Here is a 25,605-nt window from a genome sequence, read left to right as displayed (position 1 = left end):
TCCAAGAAAGCAACCCAACTCTCTTGCTGAGACGTCTGTTGCTTGTGGAGCTCCTGCATTATGCAAAGTGAATGGTCAAATTAATTATTGTTACCTTCAGATTCCTAAACTTCAGTACAAATTAGCAGCTTGATAGGTGACAGTTGGGTAAGAAAATTATCCCAATCATCTGTAATGAATAAAGTAACATTAAGCTTACTAAAAATGTATGCAATTAAAAGGAGCCATTTGTGATCATCAATAATGTCTAGTGTGTTACCAGATGTTTCTATGTTTATTTGATAGTAATCTAACCGGAAGCAGTTAAATGTTAGCTTTCGATTTTTAATGGATGGATAAAAAGTTATCCACCAAAATAGGGAAGAAGTGGGTAAAAAGTGGTGAGTGGCTTGCACCTTGCTCAAGGGCACTTTAGCAGGATGAGAGGAGGACGTGGGGGGCTGATGGAGGGAGAGGAAACAGGAAACATGAGATGCCTCCTGTATCAGGATACCTGATCACGGCAAATTAAAATACACCCACTCACAAAGCCGGGGTTACGATCCCGCGTGGTACATTTATACGCAGTTTAATCCTCCATGGCAACGTTGATGTTATAGTTTTGATGGGGGTGGAGGATTGGTCAACAGCAGCTGACCGCGCCCTCAACCCTTATAAGCTACCTACTAAACTATTACCATCAAGTGTCGGGGGAGAGGGGGATGACGGCTCTGCTGCTGCTGCTGCTGCTGCTGCTGCTGCCCTCAGTGCGGCGGAGGAGAGAAAGCATCTTTGTCTGCACAGAGCAGCTCTGCTGGGCTTCCCTGCCTGTCTGCTTTCATCTACACAGCAACATCTAAAGATAAGGGAGACTCTTCCTGAAAACGGGATTCGTGGATTCATCTGCCGCATTCATCTCTGCTGAAATTTTCGGACTTTTCCTTCCCGTTTCCTTCTCTCTTCCTCTCTCTCTCTTTCTCTCTCCATTGTGCTTTCCGGGCTTTTTGTGTGTGTGTGTGTTTTTCTTTTCTGTTGCCTTGCTGGAATAATCCAACCCTCCCCTCCGTGTCCATGTGTCGGATCGCTGGATGATGCACAGGTAAATGACACCACGCACCTCCTACACACAAACGACCTTACGGACGGAGGTAATTGCTTTTTTTAAGGCATGCCGCAGCGGAAAGCCACGTTATACACGCCGTGCATTTGTGTTTAAAGCTGCGAGGCTGTGCTCCCTTTTTTTCCTTCTTCTTTCTTTCTCTCTCCTATGTCAGTGATTTGTTTTCTGTCACAATTCGGGGGCTTCTCATTTACTACTTCTTCGGGGTGTCTTTTGGAGATCTCAGCCTCTATGCAGGTAAAGGTGATCTGATTTCTTTCAGAATTTAAATACATTTTCAGTCAGCTCAGCTGGGTGGAAGAGGACAGAGGTATGGTTTCAAAATCTCAGCACGGTTTTGCGGATGAGGTCGCCTAATTGCGTGCCGGAAGACATGCCCCGTGGTTGGGCTGTACATGCACCACATACTGTGGGGGCTTTTCCTTTGAATGCATACAGAAAACTGGCATGGTTTCAACAGATCCCACGTACCAGGCTGACTGGTGAAGATGCTAAATATTTTATGGGGAGGAGAGAGGGGGAGAAAAAAAAAAAAAGTGAAGTTGAGGTGGTCTTTGAGTCATGCAGCAGGCAGGGCCCTTGTCTGTAAAATGCTTGAGGTAGCCTATTTATTATTGAGGGGGATTTTGTGTTCTGTGCCAGAGGACCAGCTAGTTTAAATAAAAACAGAAGGAATGGGAGAGGGAACAGTTGCAGCCAGTTCAGCTTTAAATATGATAATAAAATTTGAGAAAAGTTGCTATTCCTTCCAGCGTTTTATGGTTGCAAAAATCAAATTGTGTGGTTTGCATTTTAGGAGTTGTTGTGGCTCAAATTACAGCTTGTTCTCTATCTTCTTCCGAATACATTTGCTTTATTTAATTCTCAGTTCTAATTTACAACCCCACACATTATAACTAGATTATTGTGACTGAGCAGAGGGAAACAGCTTATTTAATCACCACCTATTGTTTATGGGAAGGCACCAATTGTCATGGTGCACTATTTGGGTGTTACTTTCCTCCTCACTGGTGTTTGTTTTTATTTTGTGTATCTTTTGTGTCTTGAATATTTTTTTATAGAACAGTAGCGACTCTGATCACAGCTTGATGTTTTCCTCCTTAATAATTAGATTAATTTATCCAAAAACTGAGGGGAGGTGCCCAAGGGGGCTGCTGCCGCTCTTCTCAAAAGGAGTGTGGCTGCCCTCCTTGCACCTCCTGCAAACCAATTTGCTATGCAAATTCAGCTCCACCTGTGATCTGATGCATACTGTTACTTGTCTTTGTCAGGATGGAGCAAAACATCCAGCTCAAGACATTAGGCAATAAACGAAGTTGGGTTCACAAGAACACAACAAGATTTTTTAAAAGATATTATTAAGCAATAGTATTTCGGGTAAAAATCCTTACTTTATATATTATTTATACAAATAGAGTAATCTCATAGTGTTTGAAGAGTCTCTAATCTACGTTGGACATTGAAAATGCTCCTTTTTGTGTTTTCACAAATAGAACAAATATTTAATGAATGTCAAACTTGGATCTCTCCAGTGAAGAATTACCCACTTTTAGTTTTTTCAGCTCAAGTATTTTAGATTTTCAACTAGAGATGATTAAATACAGTCTTTAAAAAAGTGCAGATGCTAACTTTAGGATAGTTAGCAGCTAATAGTTATACAGTCCATTGCGTACATGTAAGCTGTATTTTTCTGTTTTGTCCTCCTTCAGTGCCTTTGGAAAATAGATGTTGTCGGTCAGCACAATGCAGAGTTTTTTTTCACTGAGTCAATATAACACAACATCTGGTTACATCCCTAAATTGCCGACTCCAAATCAAATCAGAAACAGTTAAGATCAATTTAATCCTATACAAACTGTGTAATGGACCTTTAATTTAACACCCATAGGAAGCTCCGAAGCAGATGGGAAACATTGCGTCATTAGTGGCTGATGGCTTTGCACACTCTGTAGTCTTGCAGTGCTTACAAATCATTTGTGTCTTGTCTATAACTCTTTTAATGTTTCTATACTGTGCACCCAAATGCTACCTGACCCATAGCCAGAAAGTAATGAGTGTTTTTGTTCAGCTGTCCCAAACAGAATTATTTTTTTAGTCGACTCTGGCAAGAAGTAAACTCAAGAACTACTTCCTAGCTTACAAAAAATATATATAAAAATAAATACATAAAATCTATCCCACCATAAACACAAGAGGTTTGTCAAGGTTCAGCCAAGTTTTAAACAGTTAAAACATTTTTCAGTGCTTCCCCACCTGTTGCTGCGCATTGATGGTCAGCTGACACCCTTAAGCTTTTCAGACGCATAAGGCAAAGCTGATCTTCTGGAAGTATTTCCAGATGCTGCATACTTTTTTCCAGTTGTGAAAAGTATAGAGTATCATTGTGCCTAAGCTTCAAAACAATGATAAATATTATGATATTGCAACCAATATGTTTTACTATTTCAGCAGTAGCAGGAATAATTGCTGGTTTTCTGTTTTACATAACTATAGAATAGTTTTATATATTTCTGGTCAACATTATCGTACCATTAGATTGTCATGCTGCCCAGACCTACTAATTACTGAGGTCAAGCTTGAAGTACTAACCTTCATGTCATATTCATAATAGTAGCTTACACTTACCTCACTAGATAAGGTCACATCCTAACAGCAACTACTAGATTGCGCTTTTGGAGACAGACTTCGTCTCGTTTTGATGAGAAATATCATGGCATTTTAGTAATGCAAGGACCTCAGGTTTCATTGAATAGAATGACCAAAATAAATGATTTTGCAAAGAAAGAAAAGGGTGAGGGACCATTCAAAATGAGGTATTGCTAAGGTCATAGTTACAGACTTTGGTGAACTAAGCTTTATTGCATTCAAATTCTTAATGGATTTACCAATCTTATAGCTTAATACTTACAATTCCGATTTTTAAATCAAATTTCAGCTTTACTTTCACTCAATGTGCTATAGCTAGGATTTCTCCCATTATCCTGTTGCTATTTTTTGGAGTGGGAGGAGCTTTCAGGGCCACACTTTCCACACTTGTGTGGCTATGATCTGACTCACAAGGCATCTGCTTTCATTACTGCCTCCAATAAAATGTGAGAGTTTGGGAAGGCTTGGGCATTTAAGAAAGAGGGAAATTGTGTCACTGCTGTCATCACAGCAACTTATTTAATATCAAGTCATTGGAATCATTTTTTAAATAATTTTGTAATATTTTTTTTAAACCTATTAGAATGTGGCAGATCACATAACTTCACTTTTATTTAGTTGAGCCTTTTTTCTCCCGAAGGTATTTCTTGTCTATTGGAATGAAACAGAAATGCAGAATCAAGACATAACATAAAGCACCAGCTAGAACGCAGCGAGAGATGGGTGACTTGACCAAGGAGACTGCTTGAAATAACAAGAGGGCAAAGTTGACGTGGTGTGCGTAGATGTTTGTGTGTTTTTCATACATGTGTGTCACAGCTCAATGGCTGCAGCATGCATTCTGGGGAAGCGGAAGGTTACAGATATTGTGTGGGATTGCAAATCGTGTCGCTTCCTCTTTATCATACCCCATCAAGGTCATACCCACAAACTGAAAGTGGTGGCCCTGGCCTTTTCCACTCCTGGCTCTGGCAGAGGAACGGGGCCCGCGGACCACTGTTGCTTCTAATCAGGGCTGACGCGTGACTCAGTTGCATGCCAGCTGCAGAGCCAAACAGGGATTATGTCCCTGGATGATGAAGACAAAAAAACAAAGGTCACTGTTGAGATCTTTGTCTCTCTACACCTTCAGGGAGCTCGAGTTATTTCATCATTTGTGCGTTATTTTCTAATGAACTTTGCTCCACAGAATGGAGCAAATAGTAGAAATAAAAAGAAATCTTTTACCCAGTACAAGTCACATAGCCAGAGGGCTGTATAGTTAGAGTTGTGACACCAGCAGCATAGTGTTGGTTAAATTACAATCTGGGTCATTGTGCCACTTGTTTCAAAGGGTAGAAACAAGGATTTAAAACATTGTTATGCACAGCCGAAAATCACAGGGGACGGACCCCCTGCCCTCTTTTCTGGGAAAACTGGAGCGTTATGCCACAAAGTATTTCACTGTAATTCTAACTATATAATGTTATATTGTTCATTATGCATGTTAGGTGCATGTGGTAATTACAGATACAAAACAAGTCTTTTCAGAACTTTGAAGATTTTTTTTTCCTCTCTCCTACGCCTCACAATGCTATATATGTTACAGCCCACTCAACTGACTGGAAGTGTGTCAGATGCTGCTGAGAACTAGTAAACAGATTTTTTTTGTAGTAGTAGTTAAAACAGGGCAGGATTTAAAAAAAAAAACAAACAAAAAAAACTTTTCCCAGGCAGAATAAAATATGCACTTTGTCTTACCTTGCACTAGACATATAACAAAACGTCTAACTTATGAGACAAAACATGTAAAGAAGATGCAAGAAATTGGACTTGAGAAAACATGAGATGATGAGTATTTTTGTTGAAACAAAGAATTCTTTTTTTTTTTTTTTCGCAAAAATTTGTGTTGAATAGTACAGCCCAAGTTTGGCTTGTGCATTTCTTTGCACCTATCTAATCTAGGGTGTTCCTATTATACCAAAAACTACCTAAAATACTTCTTTCTGTGTATTTATAAATAGACTAAAGGTTTCATGTCTATTTTAAAGAATCTGTCTTCAAAGTTGACATATCCAGTTCAGTCCTGAAAAGCCTAGTTGTTTTTGATTTTGAACTAAAGCTGACCAAATGCAGTCCACACTAATTAAACACACTGAAACATGGAAATGTGAAACAGATGCTAACTTAACAGTGAGCTAGTTGTGGTTTTCTTACTGTGAGTCGTCTATCATCCTGTCACAGTGTTTTTCCCCCCCTCTAATTTCATTTTAAATTTGTCTTTTATGCATGTTAAATGTGTGGAAATTACTGATGCAGAACATGTCCTTTGAAAGCTTTAAAATTTCATATTGCTCTCTTATACTTCGCAATCATCAGGTGCAATATCTTACAACCCACTCATCTGACTTGGAAGATAATTATTGCTTAAAAGTCAGCATCAGGCATTTTTTTATTTTATTTATTCATTTTTTGCACATTTCCCATTCAGAATAGACAAATGCTTTGCATTTTGTTTTCTCCATTAAATGCTCCATTTGGGATATAATAATACATTCGGCTCACAGTACATGACATTACACTACTGGCTCACAAGAGCTTGACAAGATTAGATTTAAGTCATATTTTATTTGTTGTTGTTTTTTAATAAATACAGTAAAGATTTAAGAAATTATGCACTGTATTTAAAAGAGTATGTTTAATATTTCAGTTCATGCTTTGCTTATGTATACATTACAATTTTTCTTCTTTTCTAAGGTGATCCCGGTGCTGAACAAAAATATTTTCTGTTTTCACAAAATGTACATTTTCTAAATTCTTTAGATTTAGAAAATTTAGGTTTTCTAAATCTAAATTTATAGATTTAGAAAACCTATGAAGATTTTCTAAATGTAAGACTGTTTTCAAAAATGGTTCCCAAATATTTTTGCTTGCCCACAAAATAGGAATGAAAGTGACTTGTCGCTGTGATTATTAGCTGAGTACGCAATCATTACATGAAGTCAGTTAAAAAGATCTATTATGCAAATCAAACATCATCCGCGGCAACATTCTTTATCTATAACTGATGTAACATTAAGAGCATAAATGTTTTAACATGACCATTTTCTTCTTATTTTTGTTGAGATTTCTGAAGAGAATTTGTTTAGTGTGCAGTTATTCTGTCTTTCACAATCTTTTTATATTTTAATCTTTAGTTGATCTTTAATTCTATGCATCACTTTGAGTTGCTTTTAGTACGAAGCGTGCTCTATAAATTTCAAATGGATTGATTGATTCATTGATCAAGCACTCAGTCAGCCCAGATTCATCAGCAACTGGTCATTAAAGCTCAGCTGCTTATGATGCTAAAGTTAGCATCTGCTTCCAATGTTTAGCCACAAGCTGAATCTTTAAAAAAAAAAAAAATTCTGACAGTTTTATTTTTTAGTTCTTTTGGTACTGAGCAGCATAATGTTTTCAGTTAAAATCTTTATTTACTCCATCAACACAACATCTGGTGTGACATCTGATCATACCTCTGCCTTGCACCAGCTCCTTATCGCAAATTGTTGTATGTCACCTCGGAATCAGTTGAGATCATTTCAATCCTATGCAAGTGTTTATCTGTTACACCTTAGTTAAGCTCAAAAGTCAGGTTTTAACACCACAATGCTTTTAATCGAATCATTTTTTTACACCCTGTACCCTCCAGAATGTCTGACAAAAGCATTGAACCATGCTGGTAAGGCCCAAACAGGGGCCTTTTGAAACATCTATGAAGAAAAATAATAACTTATTTGCATATGCAGCAGCTACTGATTTTAAAAGCCTGATTGGTCCTGCCATATATCTGTGAAATAATTGACGGTAAAATTGCCTGTGATTTTCACCACAGGTGGTACAGTAGGTGGAAAGGAACGAAAGGCGGTCTGTAATTTTCCGTAAGCACAATGCTACTTAGGATTCATCAAAGGTTGTCAGCGGAGTCTGTCATACTTAGGAGACACGGTGACAAAAATGTCTCTTGAAAAGCTCAGCTGTTGTTCATTAAGTATGTGCATGACAAAAATGTACCCGGTCAGATTTTTCCCCGACATCTTGCACTCAAAATGGAGAGACATTTATATTTGTTACGTGTTTTTTCTGTCATATTCTTTTAATAACACAAATGCTGTTAGATTGAAGTTGTTTTTTTGTTTTTTGGGGGGGAAAATAAGCCACATAATTTACGTGGGGTTAGTGTGAGAAACATGTGGCATGCAGAACCTAAAGTTTTACTTCCCTTCATTCTGGAAATTTTACTCTACTCTATTTTGCTTAACTTAACAAATACGTTTTCTGCTACCCCGTCGAGCAGCTAAATTTTGTAACTGATGGGCTCCTGAGGTTGACACCACAGACTCCAATCAGCTCCAGTCTTGATTAAAAGGCTATTGTAGGCCAGTAAAGTAAAAAAAAAAAAAAAGTAATGTAAGTAGTCATTATCACCCTTTTTAACTTTGTGATCTGCTATAATCTTACTAAAATATCATAGAGTTCTGAGAGTGCTGATTGAAGGGGATATTTATTCACTGTTGAACTGAAGACGTACAGCCCTCTGGTTAAACAAAGTGGCTTCATCTTGCAGCGCCATTCAGGTACCTTTTGCACATTTAAAAAGTGTTGCATTACATTGCAGATGTAGGAATTTTTAAGCCCATCCATCTTTGTGACAGAATGAGTAAAAGGAGGCTGAAGCTGCACTGTTAAGCGAAAGGTGCCTAGGCAGCATAATCGGTGCCCTTAGTGAAATAAAACACAACATCACTTTGTCAAGACATACGTTGGGCCGTTAGACTGCTAAAAAAAAAAACAGCAATCCTACAAGGACCAAATCTGCTGCTGGAAGGAAAAGGATTTGAGTTTGCAAGAATAAAAACTAATGCAGTTATAGTATTGCTTTGAATTAGTATTTTTTGGTCTAGAGAAATGGTCTTGATTTTCTGCTATCAAAATTAAGGATGCACCAAATACTCAGTTGGCCACCAGAAGCGGATGATCTTCAGCTTGACCGACTTGATTGCTAACAGTAAAACATAAATACAATTTAAAATGAGTTACAGAAAGTATGAGATGTAAGAAGGTGCTAATGAGAAAAAAAAAATGCTATGGAGTTTGTTTGTTACTGATTGTATTTCTCAGCGCTGGATTGGCTGAGGTTTCCTTTGTATCTATGACTTAAATAGTTAATCTTTTCAAATGTAATTAGTTATGATCTGAGGCCTAGCGAAAGTGTGCTTGTCCTGTGTATGTTTGTGTTTTAAGTCATGATTAACTGCAGAAAAAAAAACTATTAGCGGTTTTTGCCTCCTCCCTGTGTTTTAAGTCAGGTGTGTCCAAGGTCAGACCTTAAGGGCCGGTATCCTGTTAGTTCTCTTCCTGGTGGTAGTTACTATCTCCTCAGCAAGTCAGTGTTCTGCAGAGGCCTGCTAACGAGCCATCATTTGAATCAGGTGTGCTGAACCAGAGAGAAAACCTGCAGGATACTGACTGGCCTTTTAAACTGACTTTGAACACCCCTATTTTAAGCATTCTCAAACATTCGCTCACATAACGTAAAGCTGAAAAGTACAAATATATTTCTTTTTTTGTACCGATGGAATGTCTTTTTTGATTAATGCACCACAGCATGGAAAATAAGCAAGAAGGTAGATGGTATTTGAAGGGTTTTGGAGATGTCTCCTGTGCTGCATCGAAAATAGTTTGCATCCCTCATGATATTTGATGAAGTGTAAAAGCTCTTAGCCATGCAGAAAACAACCATGTTGTTGTAGTTGCGGGTTGGCATTGTCGTAACATTTATTAAAGATCAAAACTCACTAACACCACAAACACTACAGTTTGTGGTGTTCACTTGGATTTCACTTTGGTTTGAAATCCAAAGTGTACTGCACTAAGACTTGTGTACAAAATGGCAGCCTCTGCTGTGCATTGTAAAGGCCCCTCACATACATTGTCAGATGCTGCTGATAAACGTATACAATAAATATTGTTTTCCTCTTCCACAAAATGGTGGAGCTGCTAGTTAAGGTGCAGAAACCTCTCATATTAGATAAATTAAGCATATTGTGAAGAAATATGTCAATGCAGGCATGATGCTTGTGGCTACAGCATCCTGACAGAATTAGTAGAAAGTACACCAGGATCTTCCTCTTTTTTCCCAATTAAACTGTTATCAAAATTTTTCGCATTCACACTTGGATCTCCGGACAGTCTTGAACAGCCATGAAGGGGATGGTACTGGCTTCCTGATTGTTCATACGGCATACAGTATGTGGGCATTTTGACTTTGGGCCTATTTGTGTTAAGAGTAGCACTAAGAACTGATGGAATACCGGTTCAGTTTTGCTTTGAAATATTTTAAAACACTACCCAAGAGATAGTGGTAAGGGTCGAATCTCAACCAGGTGAATATGAAAGCTTGTAAATTAAAAGGAATGTGCATTTTACGCTGTCTGTTTGTTCTCAGTGAGAAATTGGAATCTGCCAAAATCTTAATTGTCAGGTCAAGGCGTAAGTGTAAAATGCTGCTGTTGGTGCATCTCTAATCATGATGAGATTGTGCGTGTTCATCTCATTGTAAAAAGCTAAATTGTAGTCAAGTGTTCCAAATTACAGAGTGTAATTAACTGTAAAGAGCCACACAATCCCAAGGCTATTATTCTGATTTTTGTATTCTTTATGGTATACAACAATCTGAAGCTTTTAGTTTTGCAAACGACATATTGTGGGTATAACGCCGTCAACTGGAAAGACTTGCTGCATTATTCAAAGGCCAGCTTTAAAGAAACGTGCGCATCAGCCTCTTTCTTCTTGAAAGATGAAAACAATGATGACATGGGGAAGGTTAAACGTTCACCTTGGCTGACAGCGCGTGATTATGTATTATCTGCATCACCTCAGCAACCCGTGGCTCTGAATTAAAAAGAAAAAAAAAAAGTCTGCATTTTGGTTCGCTGAAATATTTTGATTGAACTTGCATCAGATTTGTTGTCAGAAACTCCTGGTAGGGCCACAGAGGTTTTACTCAATCTCAGTTGCAAATCGCTCAATGGATCTTTCTCTTTCATACCAGCATTAATGTCACCAGCAGGGGAATTCATCTTCTCAAGGCAATATCCACACGGCTCTCACATGGGAGGTGGGAAGGAGTTCACAATGAATGTGTTGGAAACCTGGGCAGTCTTGTAAAATTGCACTGGTACGTTAGAGGTAGAGTCCTGTCAGCTTTTAATTTTTTATTTTTCTCCCCTCTCTTATCATGTGACAACAGGGCGTAGGGCAGATTTACGTGGATGCAGTTGATCAGTGAATGGCAGGCGGGTTGCGAAGCGAAAGATTCTTAGCAGCTGTCTGGCTGTCCATCCATCACGCCGCACTCAGGCGCGCCAGTCACACTTAGATGACCAGCAGACTGCAGAATGGGGGATGCTGTGGTAAACACTGGTATAGTCGTTTATTTCAATTCAAGCTGTGTCTTCTGGCATCTCTCATGGGGAGCGGATTCTCACTAATTTGTTACAGTATGCAGCGGAAATCTTGCCTAATGCTGCATTGCAAAGTCAGTCTTTTCCTTGCCCGCGGCTGCTTCATCTATAAAGGTGTCTGTCTCATGTGTCCTATCTGTGCGAGGGAGCTTTATGCTGTATCAATGTCAGCTTTCATTGGGTCTTAGCGGAGCTTTCTGATTCTGGCAAAAGGAGCTGTTACCTAAGATCAACCTAGGCCTTTCTTTTGCTTAGCTGCCGAAGAGGAAAGCGGAGTCGTGGGTTTGTGTGCAAGTCTGTGTACATGTGTGAAAAGAAAAGGCTCGGCGAGCAGGATCCTCGCTTTGCTTCCGCTCAGGGTTTTTGTCTGGTGGTATCCTCCTCAGGATAAGATGTGACAGCACTGGATGATCTAATCATGGATGTCATGGCAGAGCTGCTTATTAACTGAGATTTCAAGGGCAAACATTTCCATCATTAGTAGCTAGTATACTGTATAAATGGCTCCATGAGCAAGTGGTGCAGTGGTGATGGCTTCTGGTAATGTCACAGTATGTGGTGGTGGAGAGGAGCTTGTCTCATTACATTTTTTGCATGTATATATGAAGAACTTATCTTCATATATATGTGCAGATATACTGTATATGTGCTGCTGCTGTTGTATACTGGATACAAATGGTTGCATCCAGTATACAACCATTTGTATTTTCAGAGAAATTTAAAGTCCTCTGAGGTTCAGAATTACATAGGATGTAAAATATATGCTCATTCATGTTAACTAAAACATTAAAAAATGTACATTTTAATTTTAGTCAAGTGCTGTCATGAAAATTATTAATGCACATCAAATATGTTGGTCAATGTTTAATTTATTATGGTTTAAAAGTAGCTCTAAAAAGGTGACTTTTTAGCCTAGATATAAAGGAACTATGTGTTTCAGCTGTTTTGCAGTTTTCTATAAGTTTGATCCAGATTTGTGGTGCATAGAAGCTGAATGCTGCTTCTCCATGCTTGGTTCTGGTTCTGGGGATGCAGAGCAGACCAGAACCATAAGACCTGAGAGGTCCAGAAGGCTGATACAACAACAGCAGATATTTAATGTATTTTGCTGCTCAGCTGTGACGTGAGTTATAAACTAACATAACTATTTTGAAGTCTATTCTCTGAGCTACAGGGAGCCAGTGGAAGGACTTTAGAACTAGCGTGAGGTTCTCTATCTTCCTGGTTTTAGTGAGAACACAAGCAGCAGCATTCTGGATCTGCTGCTGATGTTGTATAATTGATTTTTTATTTTTTATTTGGCAGACCTGGGAGGATACTGTGAGATAAACACGCAGATGAGTTTCTCTAGATCTTGCTGGGACATTAGACTTTAATCCTGGAAATGTTCTTCAGATGACAGAATGCTGACTTTGTAACTGCACATATTAAATAAGATTGAATACACATCTATCATCATTTACACTAGAGTCTCATTTAAAGGTCAGTGGCGATAATTGACTTTTACTGACATTTTCTTATTTACATCTCTAAGCACCATCCATTTAACATGTCCCTTTAAAATTTGTGGAAAGACAAGAAGAAAACTGGTCGCTGGTGTTGCTAAGAGGCCTACCTATGTGTTTAAAGTACTGGCTGTGTTCACTGCATATGACTGGACCGAAGACTAATAATAAAAACAGCCAGTCATAGCAAAGTCTCCGTAAGCATGTGAGAAAATTGAATATAGTGCGATCAAACTATGTTTGGCACAAACCTACACCGCACATCACCAAAAGAACCCCAGCCTGAATTGAAGCGTAGTGGTGGCAGCAAGACTGAAGCTTTGTTTAACCCAATTCAACAAGAGAATAGTTTATTTCTGTCACATTTCAAAGACAGGATTTCATTTTCCTGTCCGTAAGTAGCATTGCTTGAATAGAAGATAAGGAAGTAAAAGTTAGCAGACTGAATTGCTTTATAATGCAAATTTGTGTGCATCAGTTTGAGCAGAGAAGTTTGAGTCAGACTTGTGAAATTGCATTTCAAAATACTCTATTGTTGCTACTGTGGTGAATTTTCCATCGCAGCCTTGCCTAAGTTGTCCCACCTGTCTCTGAGATATGCAGAAGAAATCCTCTGGCAGCAGCACAGAGACATTTTATGCCTGGAGCACATAGTGTCTGTCTTACATGAGAAACAAAATTGTACACGTCAAGTGATGGAGTGTCTCTGTGCACTGGACACCGAACCATTAGCTGTAAGTTTCTGCCCATATCATCCGCTGACAGAATCCACCTATATTATTTGGTGACGCTCTAAGTGATGTCACCGGCTCGGTTGTTGCCAGGCTACAACCACAACATCCAGATACAGTCACTGTGATCCACAGAGATTTGAAGCACACCTCTACCTTTGCCACACATCCAGCTTTCCTTCCGTTTACTCAGATAGAACATGCTATATAATTATTTTCACAGTGTAACAGATGCCTACCCTAATAAAATGTATTAAAATGGGCAAAAAAAGGTAATTAACTTGCCAGAAGAGCAACCAAAAGCAGCCAGTTTAAATAAACTATGCCGATTTTGATGACAGTAGATGTTAACAATCCAGCCAAAGTCATGCCACGGCCTCTCTGACAGTTACAAAAGAGATATTCCAAATATTTGCACTGATGTATGTGAAGATTTGAACCTGTAATATTCCCATAAAATTCACATTCATTTAAAATTCAAAGGTCACATAGTATACCGAATTCAGATACAAACCAAAGGTGTGTGAACACCCATCCTGTGACAGTTTGACATGGAAGGGCCCTAACATGTTGGCAGTGAAAACAATCTCGGTTCACATTTTGATTTCCATGCGTCTCACCAGAACATAACACCCTCACTAATGCAGCTCCTTACCTTCTGTAAGGCAGCCTGGATTTATTTCTGAGATCCGTCTCAGGTGAGAAGCTTTTCTCGAAACATTAGGAAGGGTGGAAGATTACTGTGTATTAACAGAAAATCAGAATCATTTATGATGTTATGACATTGATTGGCTAAATTCAGTCGAGCCCTAAACTATTCTGACTCTATCAGATTTTGGTTTAAAGTAATCTTTTAAGTTTATCAGCATGTTTCTTCTGATTTAAAGTGATAGTAAAGTTTTGGGTTAGTCTCAGTCCTGGATCATCTATGGAGGGAGAATAGGATGAAGGTCATGACAAAGATCTGAAACTCATTTCCAACTATAAGTCATTCAAGTTCCAGATAACTTTATGCAAAAACCTGTACCAAATAAAGATTATTCTACTGATTGAGAAGAGTGTAATTTTTAAGCTTTAATTTGTGGATAGACATCTATATCTCAAAATTGAACCTTTGTCATTTTCATTGTCATTGTCTTATTTCTTATGAGAGACAAACGTCTTGGTTAACTTGAAGTTAATTTTTTTTACATCAAAAGCTCTGAATATACTCCGCAGGAACAGAGAATTTTGTTCCGTCTCCGAGGGATGCAAGAACAAAATGACATCTTTCTGTTCTTGCAGATTATCTTGACACATTTTAAGGGGAGAACAATTTTCTCTTGTGGTGTCTGAGATAATATTAAGTCATTGAAAAGAATTTAAAGAGGGCAATGATACTACGCTGAGAAATGGGAGCGACCTATGAGGACTTCCCAGGAGTTCTGCACAAGTATTTGTATCATAGTGTCGCTAAATGCTGTTGTAATTCTTGATAAATTTATATACTTAAAGACTTAAGGTGTTTTCACATCTGATAGTCTGCTAGACTCTTCGATTGGGACCAAAATTGCAACATTTGTTACATGTTCAGCTGGTGTGGTTTACTTTCACACTGTTGCGTTAAACAAACCAAATGCTTTGAGCAACCTGTTCACCTTCTCACCTGTGGTGGCGCTACACCAAGAACCAAAGAACTACTGGGAGAAAGCACTCAACACACACCTATGAACCACACAACTTCCTTCTTCACAAAATGTAAATGGCGGTGTGACATCAGATTTTAATGGTTGTAGAATTTCTCTTTGGTCTTTAGCAAAAGGCCACAGGGCATTTCTCCAATCAACGTTATACACTCATTTGTTTTGATTGCATTTACCCAGAATGCCATGGGCTAAAGTTTGCTTCCGTCTTGTGGGGTAGTCTCCGGTACACTTGGCATTTACATCTGCATTCGAACAACACCACTTCAACCAAGAGCTAGGTTTTTAGGCGAACCAGAATTCACTTTTTTGGTCCGGCATCAGTTTGATCACACTTCCCCAAAAGATCCAGGCTCTCTAGGCAAATTAACTTGCGTTAGATTAAAGCTGACTAAAGTTCAGCGGGCCGGTCTGAATGCTCCCTTATACTTAAAAGTCATATGTTAATATTTTTCTATTAAAGCTTTTATATAAATCGATGTTTATAAAATATTTAATCCTGTCAAGAATCCCGCTGTGTTTTTAAAAAGAATGTATTTTAGCAGCTATATGCCTTTTTTGTCTCATTCCTCATCTGCTTTCTTTTAGGTTAGACTTATTAACACTATTTTTTTAAACTTTGAATTCACCAGCAAATGTGGTTACCTTCTGGTAAAACCATCAGCTCTGGATTTAGACATCAAAATTGTGCTCCTTTGATCACCTGACACCAGTTCATTTGGCTGGGGCAGGGGTGAGTCTCTTTAACAGTTAGCAGCTAGCTGCTAACTGTGTGACATGTGATCGAAGGAGCATAATTTGATTGGCTAAAAGCTGCTTGACCTCATCTAGGGCTGATTGCTTTGGCTTGGGTCACCAGAAGGTCACCACATTTGCAGGTAAATTGCTTTTGCTAGTGAAGTTAAAGGAGATATATATATATATATATATATATATATATATATATATATATAGTATATAATAATTGAACAGGATAGAAATTCAGTGTTATCAAGTCAGAAAAAGTCTGATTCAAATGAGACTATATTTCTTCCATACTATTAAGACTGTATTTCTTCCTTAGCAAAGTTAACGTCTAACTGCTTGTATCAGCACTTTTTTTGGAGCCAGGACTGCATTTGGTCATTTGTAGTTCAAATCTAAAATGCTTACAGTAGTGAAACCTGAACTGATTCATCCGATACTGAACAGAGATTCTTTGAAACACACATTAAGTCATATGAAAACCTTTGTTTTGTTTGAGAACAAAAAAGGGTGTTTTTTTTTTTTTTAAACGTCTTCTCTCATTCTCATGAAACCAACATTAAACGTGGTTTTGTGTAGTTAGCTTGATGTAGCATCACACCCTGACAAAATAGCACTTCATACCTCCATACTCATTCTCACACACATCATGCCTGCCATCACATGCTGAAGTGGGTGTCAAGCAGAGGATTTTAGTCTTCACTAAGCTTGCTAAAACAAATATTTCTCTTCAGACACGGTCATGTTCTGATTCCCTCTTACCCACACTGTCAAATGTTAATGGAGGAATTTCATCTTGATGGTGTGCCAGGACAAAAATCTGTCTAATGATGCTTGGGAGGGTTTGGTGCCTGAGCTGAGCCTCTGTTAACTCAACCTCCACCTCAGTGTGTGATAAGGGTGGTGCTCTGATCCTGCTGGGTTGGACACAGACAGCGAGGCAGGCTCATTTGCAACATGCAGGCGAACAAGCTGCACGATGCCTGCCGTGTTGTCGTTTAAATCACTTTTTTTCTTGCTGTGGGTATCCAACCAAATGGCATTTCTGAGGAAGGTTTTTCAAACGCTACAGTTACAGCTATACAGGGAGCAGATGTGCATGCATTGTGTCATTACTACGCCTACAATACATTTACATTCACTTAATGAGGGCATTGTGCGCAGTACCATGTTTATGCTTGTAGCGAGTGTTACGTATTTAGTTACCTAATTACCTGGCTTGCTGGTTTGTGAAAGTGTCAGCTGTTATAATGTCTTGTACCACAGAGAAAATGGAAGCCTGTGTTCTGTTGACATGAGCTCGGCATGTACGGCCTGTGCAGGATTCTACTGAGCTGACAGAACCTTTAAACTGGATGTTCCGCCTGACACAAGATCTGCTTATATTTATCCAACTCGCATCGAGGAGTGCTGTAAAAAAAAGCACAGATTTTTTTTGGTGTGTGTATTTGTATCTGAATGTGTCAGTGCTTCCTTTGTGAGACAAATTGGCAGTATGTGAGGAAAAATACAGGAGCATGATCACAGATTCTCAGAAAATGGTTGACATGATCGTTTACAGTTAAAGTCAATATTCTAGCCTGCGCTTTCTGTATATTTGAGATAAAAAATGTGGTAGCAAATATCGATCACTCCACGAGGTCTACCGTTTCTTTAAATGGCACAAATTTCAAAATAAGAGTGGGTTACATGCCAAACAATCAGCTGACATGTTTGGCAGTAAAGGTGATTCTGGCGTTGGTTGGGAGACAAGTTGAGATATTTCTTAAGCTTGCCACTGAAGTAAAAGGTATTTAAAAAATACAGTTGATGCACAAATATGAGACAAAGATGGTTTGTTTTATGACTATATAGAAGCCTTTATATTAATAATAATAAGTTACTATAATAAAAAGCTATTATAAATCTTTTGAACTGAATATCAAATGTTTTATTCTCCCAAGCCATTTTTATTTACCTGAAATCCCAATGCTGCATCACAAAGCAAAAGTTCAGTGCTTTGAAAAGGGCTTTTGCTATTTTGTGTCTTGCTGAGAGTTAGATGAGACAACTGATAACACTCCCGTGTCTGGACAGCAGATATGAAGAGACTGCCAGCAGCTAGCCAACTTATCTTCCCACAAAAAGGAAAAATAGTGGGAACATAGCTGCACCGCATTTGTGGAACGGTAACAAAAAATGTGCACACCGGCAACTCTAATGCACCTCCTACTGACATGTTATATTTAAGATGGACAAAAGGTGTAAAAACTAAAACTGAATTGGGTTTTACAGGGATCAGTGGGGATTTCTGGAATGTGCTGGAGGTGATCATCAGTAAAAAGTAGATTTCCTCCATAACTTTGTTTCAATCTCAGAGCCTCTTTATTTCTGGTGCTAGTACATGTAAATGTGTTCACATGCTACATTTTCCTGCTGTTAGGATTTGTGATTGTAAAAAAAAAGGGTTTTGATTTTATTTTGACTCCAAAACAGTGAATTTGACAAAAAGAAATATTATGGAGAGTTTTATGCAAGTGCAATAAATGTAATGTTTTTTCCAAAGCTAAAGGATATAGTGACAAATCATGAGGAAGAATATGTTACCCCGCAACCTTGGAGGGCTGAGGGTAATGTATGTGATGGTCTTCCCTCAACGTGTGGTGCTGTGGTATAGAAAAGATGAGGCACACACGTTAAGCTTTCGCCAGCATAACAGGAAGATTTATTCTTCTTGTGTAATGAACATATGTTCAAATATTTGTTTTTTAACAATTCAAATAAAAGTGCATGAATTTGCTTTTCGATATTTTAATAGCCTTCACGACCTATTCTGCATAGGTAAAACACACTTTAATGTCCAAGCATCTTATCTTACAACAGTTATCTGCCAGATAAATAGATACCAAACTAGAAAGAAAAAAATGCATCAAACCAGTTCAATATGCAATTGGTAGTACTTTAGCCGTTTCTCAGCTAGCTTAATACATAGAAACCAAAGTCCGCTAGCATTAGCATGCCCCAACCTCCAGAACTGTGTCCCGTTTTCCACACAATACTCAATACAAACTGGACAAAATGACTCATTAGTCAACAACCGATTCAATGAGCTCTTTAACTCCCGAAGGTCATCAATATATATGTATAAAAATACATTTTACCAACCTGTGGTATAGAAAAGATGAGGCACACACGTTAAGCTTTCGCCAGCATAACAGGAAGATTTATTCTTCTTGTGTGCTCAGTCCTTTCTATACCACCAACGCGACAGCGTCCCTAGCGGCCGCGCGGGGAATTGCACGGACGAAATTAAACAAAACTATCCAACTTATTACAAAAATTAAAAATACAAAATGAAAAATAATGTTGGGGTGCCTATTTTTCTACTTCTTGGTTTTTATTCACTAATAACTTGTTTTTCCACCCCTCTACACTCTCCCTCACTTAAAAAAAAAATGTCTCCTGACATTAACAATTTCTTGTGTGATGTCTCACTGTATGGGAGTGTACTGCTGATACACATGTGGATGTGAATATGGAATATAGGGAAATGGCAGTAGACCAGGAGTCATTGGGAAGGGTTGGTTGAACAGCAATGGACTAACACCTGCACTCCAACAGCTATATGATGGCTGGCCAAGTGTCTCATATGTTAGTCTTTCTGTTGGTCTCCCTCTTCTCTCTGATCTCCGTATATCATTTTCCACTCTGGTCTCATCCATCTCCATCTGATCCGGATCTCTTTCACACATTTCAGATCTTTCTCCAGTTTCAGCAGCATTTCTTTTACTGACAGTTGTTTCTCTTTCAGAGGGACAGAACTCTTCAGCCGTTGCACGCAGATTATTTTGATTTTCTGGGTTCTGTCTTGTCACCTGTCCTTGTTCAAGATTTTGAGTTTGGTTTGACTGTAGTTGTTGTGGGTTTACAAATCCATAACACGGGATTCTGTTCCGGAGGTTATAATGGTAAGTAAACTCTTCTTCTTCTTCTTCTTCTTCATCAGAGTCATGCATTTCAGGTTCATTCTCACATCTTTCAGTTTGTTGCTTACTTTTCCGTTTTGTCCGTTCTCTCACAGGAAGTTCATCCTCCAGAGGTAGGTCGTTGACAGGCAGCAGTAGGTTTCTGTGAAGCACACGCATGGTTTTGTTACCTCTCTCTGGCTGCACTTTGTAGACCGGTCCATCCCCCACTCTTTTTAACCAGGACTCAATCACGCGGTACACCGCCTGCTCCCAGTATGAGCGGAGTTTACCTGGACCTCCCCGTTCCGAGAGATTTTTAACCAGGACTCTATCACCTGCCTGGAGAGCGACACCTCTGGCACGTCTGTCATATTGCTTTTTGCCTTTAGCTGAAGACGTTTGACTGTTGTTGGCAGCTATTTGGTATGCCACACGCATCCTTTCAGCCCACTTTTTAACAAAGGTTTGATGGTTGCAGTTTTCAGTCTCTCTCCTTGTGCCAAAGAGCAAATCGACTGGTAGACGTGGTGCCCTGCCATACAATAGGAAGAAAGGCGAGTATCCTGTCGCTTCGTGCCTCGTGCAATTATATGCATGCACGATTTGTGGCAGATGATCTTTCCATTCACTCTTTTTCTCCTCTTGTAAGGTGCGCAACATCTGGAGAAGCGTGCGGTTCAGTCGTTCCACTGGATTGCACTGAGGATGATAGGGAGTGGTGCGTGAGTGAGAAATTCCTGAGAGTTGTTGTAATCTTTGGAATAAACTATTCTCAAACTCACGTCCCTGATCATGATGTAGTTTCTCTGGGTACCCAAAACGAGGAATAAAATCTTGAAATATCTTTTCAGCTGCTGTCTTTCCGGATTTGTTTCTCGTTGGGTAAGCTTGTGCAAATCGAGTGAAATGGTCAGCGACAACCAGGATATACTCGTATCCTCCTTTGCTTGGCTCCAAATGCAAATAATCAATAGAGACCAACTCAAATGGCGCACTAGTTGTGATGGATCCCATTGGAGCTCTCTGTGGGATATTAGGATGTTTTTGTTTAATACATTGACATTTCTTGGTCACATAGTCCTCAATGTCTTGTTGCATGTTCGGCCAGTAAAAGCGTTCTCGGGCAAGATGAATCACCTTGTCAGGACCGACATGGCCCATATCGTCATGTAAGCTCTTTAACACTAGTGGTTTGAGTCTTTCAGGGAGAACTAGCTGTCTGTTTAGTTCTGTTTTCCGGAAAAGTAGTCCATTTTCCACGACTAACTTGTTCCACTCGTACAACAGTCTCCTTGTTTCTTTGCACATGGTTCTTTTATCCTTTTCATTTGGACTCCAATTTCTTTGTTTCAATGATACAATCTCTTTAATAGCTGTATCTTCTTGTTGTGATGCTCTGATGTCTTCAGGAACAATGGTCATGACACTGTCTGGTAGGTTAGCCTCATCATTTTCAACAGCAAGTTGTAATGCAGCAACCCAGGGAACATCACCGCTTTGTGTTGCTTTGTTGCCTTGCCACACTGCAGACACAACGTCAGGAGGCACTGTCTCAGTATGATCTTTCATGTACTGTTCAAGGCCTACTGGGTATCTGGACAACATATCTGCATCAGCATTCCTCTTCCCCGGTCTATACTTGATATCAAAGTGGAAGTCGGCTAATTCCCCAACCCACCTATGACCTACAGCATTTAACCTGGCAGAACTCAAAACATAGGTCAGGGGATTGTTGTCTGTATAGACCGTGAACGTTGGTGCGTAATACAGATAGTCTCGAAACTTATCACAAATGGCCCACTTGAGTGCTAGGAACTCAAGTTTACCAGAATGGAGGTGATAGTTTCGTTCAGCAGGTGTTAAGGTCCTAGATCCATAGCCAATAACGCGCAGCTTGTTGTTTTGGGACTGATACAAGACTGCTCCGAGTCCTTCATTTGACGCATCTGTATGCAAAACAAATGGACAATCAAAGTCAGGATAGGCTAAGATGGGAGGATTAATCAGCATCTCCACAAGCTTGGACAGCACAGTTTGATGTTCAGTCGTCCATGTCACAGGTGTGCGAGAGGGAAGCTGACCTGTGTTTTCTTTCATTTTACAACCTCGACCCTTAGAAGTCTGGAGCTTGTTGGTCTTACTTGTGTCGGCTGAGCTTTGAAGGAGTTCAAACAGAGGTCTCGCCAATCGTGAGAAATCTTGGATGAAAGATCGATAATAACTAAGGAAGCCTAGCAATGTCCGAACTTCTCCAACTGTGTGAGGCTTCTTCTCTTTCAGAGCTATTACAGCTTCCAAATCTTTTGGGTCAATCTGGACGCCTTCTCCTGAAACCATTCGTCCAAGATAACGAATTTGTCTCTTGAAAAGCTCGCATTTGGCTGGTCGAAGTTTGATGCCATGTTGTCGCATTCTGTAGAAAACTTGTCTCAGATGGTCCACGTGTTCCTCAAATGTTTTTGAGTAACAGAGGACATCATCTAAATAAGGTACGCAGCACTCATCCCTGATGCCTTCTAATACACCTTCCATACATCTCTGGAATGCAGCTGGAGCATTGGTCAGTCCGAATGGAATCCTTATCCATTCGTAGAGACCCCAAGGTGTGCTAAATGCTGTCAGATGCCTTGACTCCTCACTCACAAACCCTTGGTGATATGCACTTCCTTGGTCCAAAATGGAGAACCAGGAATTTCCTCCAAGACTGTCCAATAGATCTTGAATGCGTGGTAGTGGATGGCGATCAGGAATGGTTTTACGGTTGAGCTCACGAAAGTCAACACAAAGACGCAGACTGTGGTCTTTCTTTCGCACGCAGACAACAGGTGAGGAGTAGGCTGAAACTGACTTTCTGACCCACCCTCGATTCAAAAGGTTGGAAATATAATCTTTGACCTCTTTATACAATGGTCGAGGAATGGAGTTATAATTTTTTTGGACAGGGGTGTTATCTGTCGTTGTAATCTGGAGTTGTAAACCAGGAATGCATCCAATGTCACCTTCTTCAGATGCAAACACATCTGATTCTTCAAACAACATTTGGCGTACTATGTCCTGTTCATGCTCAGAGAGATGGTTCAGGTTGACATTTGGATGCCATTTCTCTTGTGAATGAACAGGTATATGGTTTCTCTTTTGAGTAGAGTCCCCATCATTTAATGAGTTCACATGGGTGGTGCACAAAAGTGGATCATCTTGTCCAATGATTCGTTTATGCGACGATGGGGAGATGTTTACAGGTTTGGTTCCATCAATTTCCTCAATGACTCCTAAAGCTACCCTTGGAGGTAAGAAAATGTCATGGTTGGTTGAATTCTGAACTGGAATTCTCACCATTTTTGAAGCGCCAACAGGTATATCAACCAGAGCAGGGAATAATTCCAACCCGTCCGGCACGACGCTCTGTATGTCTGGTTCAAACAACATTACTCCTCCTCCTGGAAAAGTTCTGATACGACATTTCACTTCACAGATTTGGCCACTTTGAACATTAAGACCCTTCTTTCCAACTCTCACTGTTGAACTCTTTGATTCTTTCTGAGATGGCATAGTGCAAACCACAGAGACTAGAGTTTCAACACTATTTTTATGGATTCTCAAAGCCTCTGACAGTAAGTCCACCAAGTTGATGTTGTTTGTCTGGTCAGTGTTTCCCATTATGATTTCTTGGATCACATTAAAGCCTAGCAAAGGGCTGCTTACACTCTCTTGACTTACAAGCAATGGAACATAGAGAGCAACTGAACCATATTTGAGGCTTTTGATCTCGAGCAGGACTTCTATCCACCCATCAAATGGCACCTCTGTTCCATTAGCTGCTGTGACTTTGAGAGGGTGTTCTGGTAGTAGACTCTCAAGTGGTTGGATCGTTACATTTGGTAGAGCTTTCTGCACCCATGACTTCTCCACTATGCTCACTTGTGCCCCACTGTCCAATAGCATCTGCAACTTGACCCCATTTAGTTGGCATGTCACAGTGCATCTACCACCAATCAGCTGTGCAACATGTTTCTTCTTAGTAAAGTTGTTTTGTTTGATGGGCCTGGTGGAAGATGGTGTGTCCTCTTGAAGATGCAGCTTTGGAGTGGGATGGGACTCTGCATTCTCTCTGATCACTGGTGGTCCCGCCCCAGCGACCTCGCCCAGTTTCCCGACGGATTGTTCTTCATCAGACAGCCAACCGCTCTGTGTCCCTCTTTCCCACACTTGAAACAGTGGCTACAGCTATCCTTTTCTTGGGAGACACATTGCTGACATCTTCGTTTAGCTTCTGACTTTGCTGGATGTTTTTGGTGGGGAAAAGGTGTGTGAATGTTTTCAGTCCCTGAACTAACCATAGGTGTTAAAGCTTTCTCTAAACTTTTGGTCAGTGATGAAACCTGTGCTGTTAGCTCTTGTATGGCAGTACGATTAGCTTGGACTTCTGCCTGCATCTGAACTGCATTCTGATTTTTCTTATCCATCTGCACTGTACTGACGCTGACTGCTTTTGGTTTGAGAGCCTGACCTAGTCTATTCTGTCTCTCTGTGTCTTCACCTACTGACTTTGTTATCACTTCTAGGATAAAGTCATCTGTGACTTTCTCGTCTGAAAGGTGGGGTTTAAGATCTCGTCGGACATATGAATATTTTTCATGTATGCCCTGGTAAAGTGAATGTAGGAACACTCCCTGAACTAATTTCTTGTCATACTGGAAACCTGTGCTTACTTTAGAAGCAAAAAGCACGCGCTGTTTTAACCCCATCAGTCTATACATAAACTGTTGTGGACCTTCTTTATCGTGTTGTCTTGCGTTGCTCAGTTCCTGAAATAATTCAGTACTGCTCTTATCTTTAAGATGTGCTCTGAGAAAACGCTTCAGCTCAGTTACAGTCAGACTATCTTTTGTAATCAGCATGTCTTTAAATGTACCCGGTTTAATTATTCTGAGAACTGTTCTAATGACCTCAGTCTCAGTGAAACCTTCACTCAATCCTTCATCAATTTGCTTACTCAAACAGTTAAAGCTCACATCTGAGTCAGAATCTGAGATCTGACCAGCATGAATCCGAAATTCTCTTCGTGGGAGTAATGCAGCAACATCTGTCAGCTTTACTAACCCAGTTACCTGATCAGCAACAACTGGTGATGACACTGTCTTACTGGACGCTGATGCTGCTACAGTCTGCTCAGTCTCATACACTGATGCCACTTCCTCTTCATCCACTGAATGATGCAGGTTCTTTGCTTCTTGGGCTGACTGCAGTTCATCAAGGAGGTCACGAAACACCAGCAGGCGCGACATCCCTTGGTCCTCCAGACTCCTCAGTTGTTTACTTCTTAAAAAGTCAACAATGAAGTCAAAGAGTTCCACCTCGGACGACTCCTCCCCTGGGGCGTCTTCTCTCACCTCATCTTGGCATGATACTGCTAGCTGGTGAAGCAAATCTCTTCTGGCGTCATCAATCAGTTGGTGAAGTAGCTGCTGGATCTCCCACTGAAGCTCATGTAGCGTCGTCATCTCTGGATACCTGTAGTCTTGACCTTAGGTCATCAGCTCGTGGAACATGAAGTCAGGATCCCACGGTTCTTTGTTGGATAGCACCAAGCCAGCAGGAGGCGCTATCCCGGACGAGCCCCCAAATTTGTTACCCCGCAACCTTGGAGGGCTGAGGGTAATGTATGTGATGGTCTTCCCTCAACGTGTGGTGCTGTGGTATAGAAAAGATGAGGCACACACGTTAAGCTTTCGCCAGCATAACAGGAAGATTTATTCTTCTTGTG

General features: G+C 39.9%; 1 protein-coding gene across 6 annotated transcripts in view; it reads left to right on the top strand.

Annotated features, from left to right (window-relative positions):
- Positions 1-671: 671 nt before the first annotated feature.
- Positions 672-25,605, top strand: part of nrxn2a (neurexin 2a) — a 173,955-nt gene continuing 149,021 nt past the window's right edge. For 5 of the 6 annotated variants that reach the window (XM_028032454.1, XM_028032456.1, XM_028032453.1 and 2 more), the window contains exon 1: positions 672-1,078. The gene's annotated coding sequence lies outside the window, so the exon portion shown is untranslated. Of the gene's footprint in view, positions 1,079-1,161; positions 1,337-25,605 lie in introns of those variants that run through there. The other variant, XM_028032452.1, reaches the window with a different exon arrangement.

This window comes from Xiphophorus couchianus, chromosome 11, assembly GCF_001444195.1.
Source record: "Xiphophorus couchianus chromosome 11, X_couchianus-1.0, whole genome shotgun sequence".
NCBI lineage: Eukaryota > Metazoa > Chordata > Actinopteri > Cyprinodontiformes > Poeciliidae > Xiphophorus > Xiphophorus couchianus.
The sequence above is the reverse complement of the archived record's forward strand: the minus strand, read 5'-3'. Positions and strand labels throughout refer to the sequence as shown.